Source organism: Acinonyx jubatus, chromosome B4, assembly GCF_027475565.1.
Source record: "Acinonyx jubatus isolate Ajub_Pintada_27869175 chromosome B4, VMU_Ajub_asm_v1.0, whole genome shotgun sequence".
NCBI lineage: Eukaryota > Metazoa > Chordata > Mammalia > Carnivora > Felidae > Acinonyx > Acinonyx jubatus.
The window spans coordinates 11,413,967-11,433,645 of NC_069387.1; the positions used below are offsets into that span (position 1 = coordinate 11,413,967).

Here is a 19,679-nt window from a genome sequence, read left to right on the forward strand (position 1 = left end):
GTAATAGCAACCCTTTGTCCCAGTGTCCCCTTCTCTTGGATTCTCTGTCCCCAGAGAAACACACTTTGAACTCTTTAAACTGTTTCTTCCGGTATTTATCCCCAAATTTCTAAGCAACATGTTTCTACTATTTTTCCTTGACTCATCCGTTTTAGAACAGGATTTAGCTTTTTTATCTAACCACACAAATACAGATATGCGCTCTCTCTCTCTCTCTCTCTCTCTCTCTCTCACACACACACACACACACACACGTCTTAAATGATTAAATCTAAGATTAGTGTTTACATTATGTGACTACATAAATAGTACAACAAAATCATAGAGGTACATTAGGATTACATTTTCTTTCTTGTGGTTTGTTTTTTGTTTCTTTCCTGTGGACTTAATAATTACCTTGTTTATCTTTCTCATTTTAATGAACTCTATTGGAGTTTAATTTATGTACAATAAAATGCATCCATATAAAGCATATGGTTCTGTGAGCTTTTGACTATTGTATACATCCAGATAATCACCAGCCCCATCAAAATATAGAATATTTCCATAGCCTCAAAAAAAAAAGTGCTGTGTCCCTTCCCAGTTAATCCTTCTGTCTCAGGCACCCATTGATCTCAGGGGGTTTTTTGTCTTGATTTTGTTTTCACTATAAAGTATTATTATTTTTTTTAAGTAGGCTCTGTGCCCAGCACGGGGCTCGAACTCATGACCCCAAGATCACATGCTCTACCAGCTGAGTTAGCCAGGCACCCCCACTATAAATTATTTTTGCCTATTCTAGAACAGCGTGTGCTTTTTTTGTTTGGTGTCTTTCCTTCAGTATAATGTTAATGATACTGAATTACATGCTACTGTATTTGTTCTTTTCTGCTGGCTAGTGTTCCACTGTATAAACATACCATAGGGTGTTTATCTGTTCACTTGTCAATGAACGTTTGGTTCTTTCCAGTTTGGGGCTTTTATGTTAAAGCTGTTATAGAACATTTGTATTCAAGTCTCTGTGTAGATGTGTTTTCACATCTCTGGGGCAAATCGTTCGGAGGGGCAAAACTGGGTAACTTGGTAGGTTGTGTGTTTGTTTTCCAAAGTGGTTGAACCATTTTCATTGCCTCCAGTAGCTAAGGGAAGTCTAGTTGTTCATCAATATTTGGTGCTGTCTGTATTTTTAATTTTAGCTCTTTTAGTGCATATGTAGTCATGACTCATTGTGAGTTAAAAAAAAATCCATAGACTATTTGTTTCAGCAGTTACTGGTTTTCAGAAAAATTGAGTGCAAAGTACAGAGTTTCGTAAACCCTCACCCTCGGTTTACTCTATTTTTCTAAATGTTTATTTTGGAGACCGGGGACAGAGAGAGAGAGGGACAGAGGATCTGAAGTGGGCTCTACTGACAGCAGAGAGCCCAAAGCGGGGCTCCAACCGATGAACCCGTGAGATCATGACCTGAGCTAAAGTCAGACGCTTCACTGACTGAACCACCCAGCACCCCCCCCCATTTTTTTAAAAATAAATTTTGGGGCGCCTGGGTGGCTCAGTCGGTTGAGCAGCCGACTTCAGCTCAGGTCACTATCTCGCACTCTGTGAGTTCGAGCCCTGCGTCGGGCTCTGTGCTGACAGCTCGGAGCCTGGAGCCTGTTTCGGATTCTGTGTCTCCCTCTCTCTGACCCTCCCCCGTTCATGCTCTGTCTCTCTCTGTCTCAAAAATAAATAAGCATTAAAAAAAAATTTAGAAAAATAAAATAAATTTTTATTTGAGTATAGTTGACACACAATGTTACATTAATTTCAGGTGACAGTATCTCTTATTTTTAACGTCGACATACAATGTTACATTAATTTCAGGTGACAGTATCTCTTATTTTTAATGTCTTGCATTAGTGTGATACGTTTGTTACAATTGATAAGTCAATATTGATACATTATTATTAGCCAAAGTCTATAGTTTACATTAGGGGTAACGCTTCCTGTTGTATTTTATGGATTTTTAATAAATGTGTAATGACTTGTATCCGCTGTTACAATATCACAGAGAATAGTTTCACAGCCTTAAAAGTCCCCTGTCCTCCATCTCTAGTTCTCTCTTCCTCCCCCTTCCTCTCTTTCCCCACCCATCCCCTATCACTGATCTTTTTATTGCCAGAATAGTTTTGCCTTTTCCAGAACATCATATAGTTGGAATCACACAGCATGCAGGCTCTGCAGATTGCCTTCCTGCACGTAGCAATATGCAGCTAAGCCTTCTCCATGACTTTTCTGTGGTTTGATGGCTCATTTCTTGTTAGTGCTGAATGACATTCTACTGTCTGGATGTACCACAGTTGGCTTATCCATTCATCTGCTCAAGGACACCTTCGTTGCTCTCTGGTTTGGGCAGTTATGAACGAAGCTGCTATACACATCCCGTGTCTTTGTTTGGCGGAGATGGAGGTTGGCTCCCAGCGTCTGGGAGCTGAGTGAGGCTGGGACTTTTATTCAGTCTCCTGTCTTCTCGGTGTCCCCTCAGCCACATCCGAGTCTGCCTCGTCAGCCTCTCTGGAGAGCGAACCTTCGGCTTTACCTCCTGGGCTTGCTCAAGGGAGACAGTCCGGGGGTCTATATGGTCCTTCTGAAGACGGATCCATCCCCTTGGTTTTAAACCAACCTTTCGAGGCACCCGGCGCCTTCAATTCCTGAGCCTTCTGGGGTTCAGGGTTGCAAACCAGCCCCGATTGTGTTAATTTTCCACGCCTCCCTCCCCGTCCCAGCCTTGGGCTTAGGTTTGGGTCTGCTGGTCTGTCAAATCAGTTGCAACTTGACCATCTGCTTCTGCTGCCTCGGTTTTGTTGACCTGTCTCAATAGGTAATTTCTTCCTCTCCTCTGTCTTTTTGCTGCGCCTAATGAAAGCCCCCAACTCATCTTCCTTAATAAGATCCGCATCGTGTACTGCAAACGAACATACCATCAGTTATTCAACCATTTCCTTGTGGATGGACTTTCAGGTTGGCTTCTGATTTTTATTTTTGTTTTAGCCTCTCCACATAACACTTGGATAAACATCCTCCTGCATTCTTACTCCTGTCCTTTCTTACTGGGCTCTTTTATTTCCAGAAAGATTTTCCTGCATGGGATTATAGGATCCAAGGTGTGTATGTCTTGCATGTGAATAGACATCGTCAGATTCATTTTCTAAAAGTTGGTTGCACTTTATACTCCCACCAGCACTGGAGACCCTTTCATTTTCCAAGTGAGAAAATTAGGGTCCCGGGAGGGCGGAGCATGCTGTATGATTTTAAGCAGTGTATTTGTGATTAGAAGATTACTTTTTATTTTTTCAATAGTAAGTTTTGATACATACTGCTGGATGATGATGACAATTATGATGATGATTAATTTTAGAGAGCAGGGGACAGGGGCAGAGAGAGAGGGTGGGAGAGAGAATCCCAAGTAGGCCTTAGCCTGCAGCGGGCAGAGGTGCAGGAGGGCTGAGCGTCAGAACTGGGTTCTAGGTGCAGCACAGAGCTCTCTGACATCCTGGCCACGGGCGGCCCAGCTTCGCCAGAGGTGAACGGGTCCTCCCCAGAGCAGTGAGGACAGCCTGTCTTCTGCAGCAGGTGGGAGGGAGGGTGCCAGGTGATGTCTGTGACAGTAAAGCCATGTGCTAGCTTGGGGCCCTGGGCCATCCTCCCCATGACTCTTCCCCAGCTCAGTGATGCCCTTCCTGCTGTGCTCAGTGGGGAGACACAAGTGGTGAAGCCAGGCTGCCCTTGACTCACCACAGGGTCACTAGCACCTACAGCATTTCTTGAGTGAGGGGGGTTAGTAAATAACACAGGTAGCTAGCTCCCTCTCACCCTCTGCGACTTTTTTTTTTAAGTTTATTTATTTTGAGAGAGAGAGAACGCACAAATTGGGGAGGGGAAGAGAGAGAGAGAGAGGGAGAGAGAATCCTAAGCAGGCTCAGAGCTGTCAGCACAGAGCCCGACATGGGGCTCGAACCCATGAACCGTGAGATCATGACCTGAGCTGAAGTCAGGCACTTAACCGACTGAGCCACTCAGGCGTCCCTCTCCCTCTGTGACTTTTTACTTTTTTTTTTTCTTTAAGTGTATTTATTTATTTTGAGAGAGAGACAGAGAGAGTGCAAACTGGGAAGGGACAGAGAGAGGGAGAGAAGAGGTCCCCAAGCAGGCTCTGCACTAACAGCCAAGTGCGACGTGGGGCTCGAACTCACGAACCGGGAGATCATGACATGAGCAGAGATTGAGTAGGACGCTTAACTGACCGAACCACACCGGGCGCCTCTGTGACTTTTTAAAAACCACAGGAACACCTGACTTCCATTATCAGTGTAACAAGGACCTCAGTGGTGCTGACTGTTCACTCCTGGCCAGAAACCCCTCTGAGCACTTGACATTGCTGTGATATGGACAACAATATGTATTGTGTTATTATTATATAATTTTATTGTGTTACATAACCTTATATTGTACGGCTCATGCATTTGATCCTCCTGGCAACATGGCGTCATGCTGAGAGTGCCCCCGTTTTGACGGTGGAGGGAAGCAGAACAGAGAGAGGTTAAGTAAAGCCCAGAGCCACACACCCCCCCCCCCCCGCCCCCCGCCCCCAGCTGGGATTCAAACCCAGGCCTCTGGATGCACAGCTGAGCTCTTCCCCTTCATACGCGACATATTCTCTCGGCCAGTGCCGCCATCACATCCTTTCCCTCCGTGTCACATCACAAGATCATCACCGCCCCCTGAGAGGCTTCTCCTGGATAGTGTAATCAGGATAACATGAGTTGATGTATCAATCGGTGGAACAAGCTGAATGCCATTAAACAGACTCAGCTTCCCCTTTGTTACTATGTTCCAGATTCTTCACATATACAAGCTCAGTTGGTCATCAGAGCAGCCCGAGGGGGTAGGTACTCCTATTATCCCCATGTTGTAGGTGGGAAGGCCAGGCACAGAGAGGGTGAGCCACTTGCCCGAGAGCCCACAGCTGGCATTTGTAGAGCTGGGATTCACTTCCGGGCAGCCTGGCTCCAGAGTCCGTGCCCCTCACGACTGCCCTGCCGCTTGACATCAGCCTCTGTGCAGGCAAAACCCCTTGGTAGCTGCATGCTTGTTAATTGGGAGGTGTTCAGACCCTTTGCTCCGCCCTTCAGAGCCCTTCAGAATTAGTCTCCAGTGTACTTTATCCTGCCTCACGTCCAGGAAACAGCCTTAATCGCAGCCCTTGCTTGCCCCTCGTCTGTCCCGCAACATTTATCACCAGGGTTTGGGCTCCAATAGCTTGAGGCTCCTCTTGCGTTTTTGATTCACGGCATGTGCAGCGGATTATTCAGGGCGTGCTGAGGACTGGCCTCACCACCTGCTGTTACAGAATTAGTGGAGGCACAGCCCTGAGCCACTTGCGTTGGAAGAAATGAGCACAGTTTAACTAGTGTAGACTCTTCTAGACCCTTGTGGAAAGCCCCTTACTGTCCCAGTCCTCTGCCTTCTCTCCGAGAGTCTGGGCCCTTTCTTCTCCTTTGGGGTGAACCGATGGAGCCTTTCTGTTAAGAAATGAGAGCTTCACATCCAAAAACCTATGCTGGTTTCTTTCCAGGAATACTAGGATGTTTCCATATTTTGCATTTTCTTCATAGAGCGCATTAAAGGCTAAAATTCACAGTTAGAAAATAACTTCTTTGTCTTGAGCAATACTTCTGAACTGTAGGTGTCACTGAGGAAAACCCGTGGGCCCCCCTTCAGAGATCCTGCCTCATTAAGTCTGGGGTGGGGTCCTGGAATTTGCATTAATAAAAGCTCTCTCTACTTGGTTCTGATGTATTCCCCCCATTTGAGCTCCCTGGGGTTAGGATGTTGCTCTGAAATGTGCAGAACCTTGGAAGAGGTAAAATGTTCCACAACATATTCAAGGGTCCAGTAGACTTTCTTGGCCTCACAATAATTCATTTGCTCTGGATCTATAGAACAAAAATAAAACAACAGAGCGTTAGTGGTCTGCACTCAAAAGGGGATATTTTTATTAGATGCTGAGTTCTCATTTGTTAGTTAAAACAAAGAAAGCACACAACAAATACTGCCTTTCCACTTAATTTACCAGGGGATTTATTTTATTGCGATTTCAAAAACCGTAACTTTATGCAATAAACTTTGCACTCCACTTGATGTCGTGGAAACATCTTGTTCCAAGGCATTGAAAGCCCAAGATGACAATAAACATATTTATATATGAAGTAAAACCAGTAAAGAAACAGAGCTAACGGCTTGTCCCTTCTTCCAGAACTCTTGTGTGCTGTTCCCACGTTGAGGCTGTCAGAACATCACACGGAGAGAAGTTAGAGGCCTTCTGTGTGGCTGTTAAGTAAAGAGCTCATTGTGTGGGAAGATCTTGATTATTGTCATTACAGATGGGGACATATTCTCTACCTCTGGTTTTGTTTCAACCTCCACAGTATCTTGCAGAAAAGTGCCAAACGATGACTCTTAACGATATCTGAGGTGTTGTTTGGGGAAATATTCGGGTTCCTGGTTTTGTTGTGATGTTCCATTTCTCTGGGGCTCGTACCAGTGTTGGTTGGGAGTGTCATCTAAAGTGAGGGACCCCAGGTACAGGAGGAGGTGGGTGCCCATGACCCTGTTAGGGGCTCCCTAGCTTGGATGGTTGGGGACACATCCCATCCCAGAGCAAGGGGACACAGAGGCAGGACTGTTTCACTGTGTACCGATTACCTGCTCCTTAGACAGTGAGCTCGCAGGGACCCCAGGACAGCTCCCAAAAGTGGGCTTTTATCTTGCTTTTGGGTATCTTTCGGACAAATGATCTCTGAAGTCCTTTCCAACCCTAAGGATACAGGATTTGAACAACAAAGCCCAGATTCCTCACCTTGGTACTTGGAGCCATTTATCCCCTGGCTTTCCGTTCCATCACTGTCACACCCCTTTTTCTTCCCCACATCTTTTCCTCACTGGCAAGCGTACCTCTGGACCTTCTGTCTTGCTTTTCCTCATGAACACCCCCCACCGTGACCATGGCTAGGACCCTGCTTCTCTTCTTTCCTTGTGTACGTTCTGCCCGGCGAGATCAACTTTCTTCGTCTTGCCGGTGAGCTTTCCCTCATGACCTAAGCTTCCTCCAAATCTCCCTTCTTTGAGACCCCGTAGCACCAACTTCCCGCATAGCACAGTCTATGGCACTTTGTAACTGCTGTCTTTAGGGTGAGAGTTGGTAGAGCCTTCCGAGTTTACACGTGAGGACGGGTGGATGAAGAAGCAGGGGGACCAAGAAGATGCACCACTGGGGATAAAGCAGCCCCTGCGGCATGTCTCGCCTTCAAGTGAACATTCCCTAAGAGCTGAAACTATGCCTTGTACTCTTAGGATTCTTCTTGGTACTTGATGGTTCATTATCTTGTGACGCAAGAGGAATTGTTCTGAGGTTGCATTCAGGACTTTATTTTCAGGGGCGCCTGGGTGGCTCAGTCGGCCAAGCATCCGACTCTTGATTTCAGCTCAGGTCATGACCTCCTGGTTCGTGGGATTGAGCCCTGTGTCGGGGTCTGCTCTGGCAGTGCAGAGCTTACTTGGGATTCTCTGTCCCTCCTCTCTCTCTGCCCGTCCCCTGCTCACATTCTCTCTCTCTCTCTCTCTCAAAATAATAAATGAACTTTAAAAAAAGACTTTATTTTGAAAGTGTGTCATGATTTAAATCTCCAGAGGTCAGCACAGACCCCTTGAAGTTCTCTCTTGCTGATCTCACAGCAATTTTTACACGTGCAAAATATTTGTCAGTAAAGGAGTTTTGAGAGTCGGTATTTGAAGGGCGGTGGTGAATCTTAGTAAAACGGGTTTTGTTCTATTGAATGTGGTAAAAAAAAAAATCAAGACATTGTCCATCATTGTTCACAACGGGGAACAGTTCAGATCATGGGGTAGGAAGGAGACAAACGGATATGATGGCATAGAGCTGCTTGAGGTTATGCATTTGCCATTCTCTGAGAGTTTTATCCAGTAGGATACAAGCGCCTTGAGAGCAGAAAGTCTCCGTCTCTATCCCCACATGCAGGAGGTTCTCAGGAAATATTTGTTGAACGAATGAGTAAATGAAAGAACCCTTCATGTTGGTGGTCACCAGTGTAGCGGAACTGATCCGTCTCTGGCCTGAATGATGCCCCTGCCCCCTGGTTGATGGTTGAGGTCTCTATTTGATTAAGGCCACACCAAACTCTATTTCAGGCTTCTCTGAGATTTGCAGATGTTGTAGCTTAAGATTCACCTCCCTCCAGAAAGTACCTGGCCCCAGTCCCTTCCCCATTTCCCATGTGACTGTTTTGGGTAGGGGATCAGAGAATGTCATGTTTTTGAGCAGAATCGCTAAGTGTGAGAAGCCAGCTAAGAATGTGGGGATGCGGATTCAGGGGGAAATAGGAGTGTGAAAGCCTCACGTGGGTGGGGGGGGTGCTGTATCCTTGGAGGTTAGCGGACAACAGGAAGAGCCCTGTTCATGGCTGATGCACAATGAGGTTGAGTGGTCCGAAAGGCTCGTGGGACCGGGCTGGTTGGGCTTTGTGGGCCATCCCAGGGAGAATGGATCGTATCCTAATTGCGTGGGACACTACTGTAGGCTAGCACCCGATGTAACGGTCTCCACGTGTATTTGAACCTCACAGCAACCTGAAATAAGTCCGTCAGAGGTAGTTATTCCCATTGTAGAGATGAAGGAAATTGGGGTCTGAGAAGTTCAGAGGCTGGAACCCAGAACTTCCAATGGCCCGTGAGACTTGTCGCTGTTTGCTGTCTCAAGCCTGGCCTAGAAGGGGGAGCATCGGTTTGTAGGCCCCATCGTGAGGCCCCACGAGGCTGACCTGCAGTGCATGGGTTGTGAGCCGCTCCGATAGGGAGATAGGCCGTGATGTGTGTGCTAGGATCTGAGAAGCCACTCCTTTTTTCTTCTTTTGGTTCTCTCCCTAGAGTGGCATGTTCAATTCTGGGAGAGAAAGCGGGGGATTGGGAGAGATGCCAGGGGGCAACAGGAAAGTAGACAACAGAGTGTATTGTTGGTCTTACGGGAAGAGGTGAATGGAATGGAAGAGTTTGTCATTTTTGCCCCTGAGAAGCAAGAGTGGCAACAGTGATCTTCAAATAACTGAGGTTTCTGGCCAGTGACTTCCATCTCCACACAAGATTATATTGGAGAAGGTCAACTTCAAGTGTAACACTGTGGAGCAATCAGGCATAATGGGCTTCATAGCAATGAGCATCATTAAGCGGCCCACTCAAGGGCTGTTGTAGAAACTTGGTCCCACAGAAATCACCGAGCCATTCTTCTGGAAAGGGGAGGCCCAGTGACGCTCTGACCTTTTGCAATTGCTGGACTGTCTGAGGCTGTGATCCGGTAAGTTTGATGTTCACACGGAAAGAAGAATTTTCAGGTTTGGCACCACCTGCCCTGGGACAGAAGATCCCGGACCTCCGGCCTCACAGGGGTGCCGTGACTATGGGCTGAGCCAGCCTCCTGCCGAGGGCCTTCGCTTGCGCTGTATCCGCTCAGAGGAGCTTTTTGTTTTGTTTCTTCGGGAATGACTTTCAACCTCATCATGGTTAAAAACAATTGTTTTCTGTGGGGCTCGACCAGTTCTTTGGCAGGTTCTCGTAGGTAAGCACCTACTCCTTTCTCCCAGGCACCTTATTCTCATGCCGCACAGCGTAGAATGTGCAGTGATTCATTTGGAAAAGAAAAAAATAAATAAAACATAACCGCAGAACCCACCATCTGCTTTGTCAGGAGACACCTCCAAACAGAGGCCTCCAAGGGTCCCTCTGGCAGCTGTTTTCAGCCATCAGATAGCCCCCACATGGCCAGCCTGTCATCCCACCCATTGTCCTTCAGGCATGGTTCTACAGGGATAGACACGGGATGGAAGGTTTTGAGGCTCATCACATAACTGAGTAGCATGAGGGACCAAGGAACTCTTGTCCCCTGTCCAGCTGGCACGGCACATCCTTTTCCTTCTGTGTTTCCTTCTGTGTACGTTTGATCAGGAGACACTCTGCCCGGGCCTCTGGGACTGCCTGAGCTGCCTTCCCCACTGAGTGTCAGCACGATTCTAGACTTTTCTGTGATGCCGATGTGCCACATGCTTGCACCTAGAGTCTGGGGCAGCTGTTCTCTGTACCAGCCCGTTCCCTGTCACCTTCCCTGCCACTGAGAGGCAATGTGTCAGGGTTCCCAGGGGAGGAAGGGGGCCTCATAGCATGAGCCAGGCATTTGGAGGTCATTTTGGTGGCCATGTTCAGTGGGGCGTGGGTGACAGCGTAAAGAGGAGATGAGGATTTGGTCTGGTCAATCCTCCGTTCGTTCATTCATTCATTCATTCATTCATTCCACATGTGCCAGTACAGAGCTAAGGAGATAAGATACAACAGTAACTAAGACAGTCTTCATTTTGATGGGGGTCACATGGGGGGGGAGAGGTAACAATATACCATATAATTTCAGAAGTTGATGTGTGCTGTGAAGGCTATGAGAGGATGCTGTGGGGGTCAGTGGTGGAGGACGAGGGCTTGGGGGCTGGGAGGCTCCTCTGTGGACCGTGCACCGAGAGCCCGATGTCCCAGCACCATCTGCTCGTGGGGACAGCCGCACGGACAAGTGCCATCTCCTGTGATGTCCAGCCCACAGATGCTTCCCCCCTTTCCCCCCTCTGTTGGTTTAATAAATATAATCACTGAAACATCTGAGTGCAAAACTGTTCAGACTTAACCATTTAGAGTAAATGTGACGTCTTCACTCACCAGTCGTTTCCCGAGCGCCCTCCGAGCCCATGGTGTCCCGCGGAGGGATGGGGAGGAGGTCCTGCCCTCAGGAGCTCCAGTCTGGGGGTGGGTGCAGGGGTAGATACCTCTCAAAGGCAGGAGGGCCCAGGGGACCTTCCCGGGGCCGGAAGAGGCCCATCTGCATTTCAGGTCTGTTGGTACCCGGCGCTGCAAATGTCCACAGTCCGTAGAAATGAGGCGGCAGCAACTGGTTTTATTTTTAAATGTTAAACCGAAGTTCAGAGCCAGAGCAAAGATCGGTCTAACTAAGGCTTTTATCTCATCACAATTCTTTTCTTCCTTCTTTCTTACAATGGGTGATTCCTGATAAAACCCAGCATTTTCATCTTATAGTTAAGTGACGCTCCGTTGAGCACTTTATGAGTGCGGATATGCTATTTAATTTTTTATTTTTATATTTATTTATTTATTTTTAGAACAGAAATTTATTTCTCACAGTTCTGGAGGCTGGAAGTCCCTGATCAAGTTGCCAGCCGGTTCGGTTTCTGGCGAGGGCTCTCTTCTCAGCTTGCAGATGGCCACCTTCTAGGGTCCACATGTGGCCAAGACAGAGGGCTGTCTTGTGTGTCCTCTCACGATGGCACTAATCCTACTGCATCAGGGCTCCGCCCTGATGCCCTCCAATTCACTATTTAGAATGCATATTTCACTAATGATAAGTAGCCTACTAGGCTGGCAAGAAAACCAAGCTATTTAAAGTGGAAGAAATCTCTCCCTCGATTACTGTGAGTTTCTCCATCCAGACATTGTATTTCTTTGTTTATTTTATTATTTTTTAAATGTTTATTTTTGAGAGACAGACACAGATAGAGAGAGTAGGGGAGGGGCAGGGAGAGGGAGACACACAATCCAAAGCAGGCTCCAGGCTCTGAGCTGTCAACGCAGAGCCTGATGTGGGGCTCGAGCCTTCAAACTGTGATATCATGACCTGAGCTGAAGTTGGATGCTTAACCGACTGAGCCCCCCAGACACCCCTCCATCCAGACATTTTAAACACTTTCTGAATTGTCCTTGGACGGTTTGTGTGTGTGTGTGTGTGTGTGTGTGTGTGTGTGGTAAAGTATACATAAAATTTACCATCTTAGCCATTTTTAAGTGTACAGCCCAGTGGCATGAAATACATCACATTGCTTCTCACTCATCACCTGCAGAGTCTTTCCATCTTGCTCAAGACCTTGGAGTATGTTCCTACAGCTTCTTTGCTAGTAGGCATGTTTTGTTTAGCCTAGGTACCAGGTATTTTATATGTTGTCTAATTTAATTGTCGCCATAATCCTTTAAGGGGACTTTTTTTTAATTAACATTTTTATTTATTTTTGAGAGACAGAGACAGAGCACCGGCAGGGGAGGGGCAGAAAGAGAGGGAGACACAGAATTGGAAGCAGACTCCAGGCTCTGAGCTGTCAGCACAGAGCCCGATGCGGGGCTCGAACCCACGAAACGCGAGATCATGACCTGAGCCGAAGTCGGACGCTCAACCGACTGAGCCACCCAGGCACCCCTATAAGGGGAAATTATACACACTATTTTTATGATGAGAAAAGAGGCTGAGAGGGGTTACCCTGCTGAAGGGTACCCAGCCAGTAGAGGTTGGGATGGGAATTTGTACTCAGCTCCTCCAAAGACGTGGCCTTCTCCCCCCCCCCCCCCCCCACACTTGTTCCGTGGTGATTTTCAGCTTGCAATTCTGATTCTGGCATCTTGCCTCCCCGCAGTCACTGTCTTCAACACAGACAAGAGCACTGTTCACATTTTTCTCAGAATGCTCGGCATGTTTCCCTTGTGCTCAGATTTTCCTAATCGATAAACGTGAGCGCCAACACAACAGGCATCTGCAAAGACGGCTAAAAATTAAAACCATGCGTTCTTTTGGAAGACGATGTGGAACCGTATCCCTAAAATGTGACGACCATGTACCTCTGCTGAGAATAATTCCCCCTCTAAAAAGTCACGCGGTGGTTTTTTTAAGTAACGCGAGGCAGCAAGTATCTTCCCCGTTACATGTATCTTTCTGCCCGTTGACGATGGCATCTGTGTCTTTCTTTTGTGACAACACGTGGACGTATGACATAGGATTTCCTTCTTAGCCTCATCCTTGGCTGGGATGCGTGCGGTGGTAGGTGGTAGAAATGTTGATACTATGGAAGGTCCAGGGAAGATCCCCATGGTGCTGGTACCAGACTTGCTAATGTAGAGGTGCCCTCGTTTTTTGGGGGTGGGGGGTCCAAGTCAGTTGCATAAAATCGTGCAAATGTTAGCCATCTTTTTTATTCTTGGAAGAAACAGTCTGTTAGAGAACATGGTTAGGAATTAGCAGTAAAGCATCCTCAGCTCCTTCCCCGTTATGAGGCTGTGGTGCTATATTAAGGCATATCACTCAGATGGTAACATCAAACATATGGTAGAAGAGGGAAAGAAACATGTGCTTTCTCTAGTTTGACATGCAAATAAGAGGGAAAACACTGCAAAGGCAGAAGCTGGCTTCTAATATTAGAGAGCAAGGGAAGGCCACCCAGCACCCTGACCGGGAGCCCCGTGACATCCCCTCCTCACCTCCCCACTACCACCCCTCCTGCTGGCCGGTGCCTCCAGTGACCACAGGCAGCAGAATGATGGGGGGAGGTGGGTGGGGCTCCCGAGATCCTTGTGGTGAGAAACCCTAAGGGAATGGAAGGAGCCCCCTCCTGCTCTGTCTCCACCCCCCATCTCTGCCTCGCCTCCCCTTCTCCCTTCTCTGACACACATGGTAGGGCTTTCCTCATCCACTGACCCGAAGGTCAATGTGAAGGACTGGGGATTGACAGAGGTCAAGGTCCCAGCTGATTTTTCAGTTTTGCCCATTTGCAGATCCGTAGTTTTCATCCTATGACCCTCCTCAAGTTGACTTTTAATGGCTCTGCGTTGCCATCTGGATAAAGTCCAACCTCCTGGCCTGGCTGTTCTCCATGCTCTAGCCCTCGTTCTTGGCTTCACCCCTGCGCCTCCACCATCCTTCCCCATCCCCACCCCCAGTGCTTTATAATCCAAGTCCTCCGTGCTGTTCTTGACGTGCAGTGCTCTTTGCTCCCCCCCACCCTGGCCCCCATTTTGCAAAGCCTCTTCTCGGCCTGGAGGACACTGTGTGCCTTATTCCCAGCCCAGCCCAGCTCACTTTGCTTGAGTAAAGCCTACTGGTCCTTCATCTGTCTCATTCATTTCCATCAGGAAGTCTTTTCCAAGCCCCTGCAGCTGCTCAGGCTCCCCCCCCACCCCCGCTTGATCCCACAACCCCAAGTTGACATGCCACTCACAGCATAGCCTGTCCACTCCAGTCTCCGTGTCCTCTGAGACAACCTAGGGGGTTTGTTCATAGCTCTGTCCTCAGATTCAGTGAATGTCTGCTGAAGGAATAGGCTTACCCCCTCTGGCACTGCCTGTGCAGACCTCCCTGCCCGTGCCTCATTTTCTATCATCAGATCCTCTTTTTTTTTTTTTAATGTTTATTTGCTTTTGAGAGACAGAGCACAGGTGGGAGAGGGGCAGAGAGAGAGGGAGACACAGAATCTGAAGCAGGCTCCAGGCTCCGAACTGTCAGCACAGAGTCCGACGCGGGGCTCAAACCCACAGACCGTGAGATCATGACCCGAGCCGAAGTCGGACGCTCACCCGACTGAGCCCCCCAGGTGCCCCTGTATCATCAGATCCTTAAATGTGGTGGAAGTGTGGAAGGGGGAAGGTGAGACTGTACCTTCTCTCCACTGTGGTGGGGAAAGCCTCTCAGAGACACCTTCTCTGGCCACTGTTGTCTCCATCACTGTCTCTGTCTCTGCCAGTTGCCTCCCAGTGTTTAGTACAACAGGCGGTCTCACCTGTCTCGTTCTTTTCTGGGGTGGGGGCCTCATCCCTCAGTTTTTTCCTGTGACACACAGGTGTTCAGTATCTCGTGCCGAATGTGCACATTAATTCATCTGGTGGCAGTAAAGTACAGGACTCTCAGCGTCAGAAGGAAAAAAACAGCTCTCCCTTTATTTGCCTTACAAATAGGGAGAAAAAGTTTTTCAAGAAGTAGGATCAAAATCAGAAAGGGCTTTGGGGGTTGGTCTATTCTGCTCACCCCGACTCCCAGGAAACCCCAGGAGAATGTGCTTCTCCATTTTTTCTAGGACACTCTCATGTGAGAACTTGCTTTAAAAGACATCTAATGTTTATTTACTTTTTAATTAACATTTTGTTTTTCACTGTCCATCTGTTTATTATGTGTTCAGCTACATTGATTTGCATATTATTGCACTCATTACCAGATCCTTTAAGCCCTTAGGTGGTTCTCATTACAGTGCTCTGTGGGAAAGGATTATTATGTAACAATCCAATGACTCGTGGATATATATTCCTTAATTGGAGATTCTGTCTGCATCCCTGGTGTTCACCTGGAGACTTCCCTGCACCTGAAATTTTACATGAAAACTCCCTCGGTGGATGTGCCGGAATCATTGATGATTTCTGATAGCACTAGTCCCTCAAACTCTGTGACTTTAATGAGGGAAAAAAACTGTATTGGATGATAGAAACCGACAGATGTCCTTATTATTATTCCACAGAACAGCTCCTTCCTCTCACCAAGGAGAATCTGTGTTCCTAGACCCAGTAATTTCTGCTCCTAGAAAACTCTTCCCGTTCACTCTGCTTGGGAGTATGTTTTTCCTGATTTGGGACTTTGGTTGCTGTCAGCTTGCCTCCCCATCCGATTCAATTAGGTGACGCTCTGTGTCAGTTACAGGTTTTGCCAGCAGGGGGCGGTAGAAAGTAAAATGATTTTATATCGGGCACACCTGGGAGCCTCTCCGTTCCCAGGCCCCCTCCCTGTAGAGATGGGCGTTGTGCTTTCTGTGTCACACGTGGCAACCCCACGTGCTAGCACAGCTTTCCACGTGTGAGTGCTTCGTGAAGGTGTGTTGTATCAACGGCATTGAACCTGGCTTGGGGAGCTTATTCTTTGCAAACCTATTGGACAGACCAGCTACAACAGCTCAGCGGCAGTTGGTACTTTATTTTCTCCGTGGAAACCACGAGGATGTTAGTAATGGACGAACCTAAAGCATTTTGTTGTTGTTGTTGTTGTTAAGTGAGATAAAATCGGGCTATTTGCATCTGTCTGCAATTCGGTAAAAAGAAGATTGAGGGGCGCCTGGGTGGCCGGGTCGGTTAAGCGTCCGACTTCGGCTCAGGTCATGATCTCACGGTCCGTGGGTTCGAGCCCCGCGTCGGGCTCTGTGCTGACAGCTCAGAGCCCGGAGCCTGTTTCAGATTCTGTGTCTCCCTCTCTCTGTGACCCTCCCCCGTTCATGCTCTGTCTCTCTCTGTCTCAAAAATAAATAAACGTTAAAAAAATTAAAAAAAAAAAAAAGAAGATTGAGCACACTTTTTACACATTCTCAGAGAATATTCCTGACCAAAGCTCTCCTGTGTTGCTCTGTGTTGCTCCTGAGTTTGCTGGGCGTGGCCTAGCTCTGTTTTTACTGCAGTGCTCCACAAATGGGATCTTTTTCGGTGTGGTGACATTAAAAAGATTGGAATCTCTCTCTTAACTGTGTATTCTGGGTAAATTCTTTCTTTCAAGTTGATTAAAAAAAAATTTTTTTTAATGTTTATTCGTTTTTTGAGGGACAGAGCATGAGTGGGGGAGGGGCAGAGAGAGAGGTTGACACAGAATGCGAAGCAGGCTCCAGGCTCTGAACTGACAGCGCAGAGCCTGACGAGTGGCTGGAACTCACAAACCATGAGATCATGACCCGAGCCACCCAGACACCCCTCTTTCAAGTCGATTTTAAAGAATGCTTGCTTTATCAGGGTTGCCTGGCTGGCTCAGTCAGTAGATCATGTGACTCTTGACCTCTGGGTCATGAGTTCAAGCCCCACATTGTGGGTAGAGCTTACTTAAAAATAAAATAAATAAACAAGATAAAAAAAATAAAGACTATGCTATCAGTTATCATTGGCTTAAAATACAGTTTTCGTAAATTATTTTGACTTAAAAATGAGTGAATATTTAAACGATAGAAACAGCTAAATCTATAGCTGCAAAGTTGATTCTTTATAGACTGTGAAACTCCTCATGGAAGAGAGCTGTGTTGCGAGCACCTGAAAAAAAGGAAGCAGGAAAAACTTTGAGGCAGCAGTGAGTTTTCAGCAAAATTTTGACCTGGATGAAATTTCATGTGCCGGCAATGCTGTACCTGTCACCGTGTGTTGTAATTATTTATTGACCTATCAATGGACTAGGCTGTGATTTCCTTGAGGCATGGGCCGAGAGTCATTGAGTGCAGCCCTGACATGAGCTGGTGTGTAGTAAGTTTCAGTAGATGATTGTTGAATGAATTAGTGAATATCCTTGGAGGTGAGATAGGAATCTCTCTCTCTCTCTCTCTCTCTCTCTCTCTCTCTCACACACACACACACACACACACACAATGTCACACTTAAATGGATGGATGTTTGGTTGAGCAGTCATGCCCAAACGCTGTTGATCAGTGGACAGCAGGAACCTGAAAGGAAATTTCTAGGGATTTTCCCCAGGGCTGCCTCAGAACATATTTTTTCCAATAGCATACTTATTAAATTTACATATGGCCAGAGGCTAGATTCAAAAATAATTCTACCAGTAATAGATGACACAATAAATTAAATTTACCCTAATACTGGTCTCTTTGATTTTCATTTTTTTTTTGCATGTTTTGTATGCTTTTAATTTGATTTTCCACCCACTCTCTTTATTTTAGGGTTTCTAGTTATGATTGGGTCTTGACAATACAGAAGGATATGGAATGCTCTGTAGTCGTTTCCAGTGAGTATAGGGGAGTATTCTATGAAGAAAATTTCAGAGTTTTTCCTAGTATATTTGAGGTTAAAAAAAAAAAGAGTCAAAAGTAGTCTTGGAAGAGTGAGTTACGTAACTTTTCTTTCTTTCTCTTTTTCCCCCCAAATGACTGTAAAAACTAGGGTAACTTATTTATTCTCCTTGGCAAGCAACGCATTATTTTCATGTGGTCTGTGCAAGCCAGCCTTCTTTGGGTGTAAAAGTCCCCTGTCCCCCAGGCCTCTCACCCATTGCCCCTTCCCCCAGAGCTGCCTGAGTAAAACAAACAGGACAGAGTTACCTCTTTGAATGTCTCAACAAAAATAAATGTCTCTTTTTTCCACTCGTGTGAGTCCAAAACATAAATGCAAGCCAGACCCAAGGATTATGCCAAGGGACTAAACCTTTAACACCAAAATTCAATTCCTTTCATGTCTGTGACAGATCAGATAACCCAACATCTCACAACGCCATCAAATTCAATATTTCCTTACCTAAAGCTTTTGCCTCATCACTGGAAACCTCCATGACCTTTCTCCTCAGAAGCTGGCTCATCTTCATTCCTCTCCCGGGTTGTCGCTCCTGCCTCAGCATTTGGCTTGCCTTCACCTTTTCCTCAGAGCTCCTGGTGCTTCCCAGCCATCTGGGCTTTGGAACTTTCCCCGTAGAATCTCAGTAACCTCAGACGTGGAGGCTCTCCGCCGATTCTGAAGGAGCACCAGGCCTTTTGTACTAAATTATATATTTTCCCTACTGGTTGTGCAAGCTCTGATTCCTATCTTCTGTAACTCTGCAGAGAAATCACTTTCTACATTATTTTTTCATAAGCCATTACAAGTTCCTATGCATTTCACGTTAATATTCCAAAAGGCTGTGTTCAGTGGATCTTTTCTTTATCTGTGACGAAAGTGGAAATAGGTGTCAGGTTGCTCACATAGAAGTTTCATATGTTAGGATTTGACTTCTTTTTTTTTTTATGTTTAGTTTTGAGAGAGAGAGAGCGAGTCAGGGAGGGGCAGAGAGAGACGAGACACAGAACGTGAAGCAGGCGCCAGGCTCCGAGCCCGATGTGTGGCTTAAACTCATGAACTGTGAGATCATGACCTGGGCCGAAGTCAGAGGCCCAACAGACTGAGCCACCCCGGCGCCCAGGATTTGGTTTCTGATATGCAGAAATCTAAGTGGGATTGTTTGAAGGTTAGATAATTTCACAAATGGTTTAAATCCACTTCCTTCTTCTATAGAGCAGACTTTTAGCATCTCACCTTTATCATGTCTCTCAGATATCATCTTCCGTCTTGTTATTTTCACAAGTCTCGGTGGCTGAACACTTCCTTGAAGGGTATGGGGAGCAGTTAACACTTTCCCCACACTTTCTATTGGACAGGAGCAACCATTTACCCCCTACTGTTTTTAGCCAGGATCCATAATAATGACATATTTGTCATTACACTAACCCTATGGTTTTCAACTGGATTTCTAAAGCTAGATATGAACTATACTTCTATTTTTGTTCAAACTTAGGGAACAACTCAGAATAATGCAAACTTCTTCAGTTATTGGACCGTCTGTATCAATTGGGATGCCTTTGATTGTAACCAACAGAAAACAAAGCTGAAATTGACTCAAGCAACCAAGGAGGGAGATTGGTTGGTGTGTTTGACCCTCCAAAGACAGGATGGGTTACATTTGGTTTGATTAAGTAAAACAATACTTGAGATCAAGACCTTGGCTTCTGCCCCCCCCCCCCTTTTTTTTTTTTGCTGTGCGGTCCACAGCTTCATTCTAGAGTTTCTTCTTTGCTCACAAGATGGCTGCCAGCAGCTCCTAGAACAGTTGTGTCCTTGCTCCAGGCCTGAGCCAGATGCCTCACACAGTCTTACTGCCAGAGGTAGAGGTGATTTTCCCCAAAGCACAAGCTGTGAGTCAGCAATGTGGACCCAGTGAAAATCAAGAACTTAATGAAGGAAGAGCTTCATGGCCAATGAGAGGCAACCTAGTGCCTGCCACAACCATGTGA

The 19,679-nt window shown here is 46.6% G+C and overlaps 1 protein-coding gene and 1 long non-coding RNA gene across 8 annotated transcripts in view; one reads left to right on the forward strand and one right to left on the reverse strand.

Annotated features, from left to right (window-relative positions):
* CAMK1D (calcium/calmodulin dependent protein kinase ID) overlaps window positions 1-19,679 on the forward strand; it is a 503,116-nt gene that overhangs the window by 299,496 nt on the left and 183,941 nt on the right. The gene's annotated exons all lie outside the window — the stretch shown is intronic.
* LOC106971032 (uncharacterized) lies at window positions 12,501-18,666 on the reverse strand. The gene is made up of 3 exons (XR_001429601.3): window positions 18,154-18,666; window positions 14,676-14,774; window positions 12,501-12,659 (listed from the first exon to the last, which is right to left on the reverse strand). It is a non-coding gene; the product is annotated as an uncharacterized LOC106971032 (long non-coding RNA).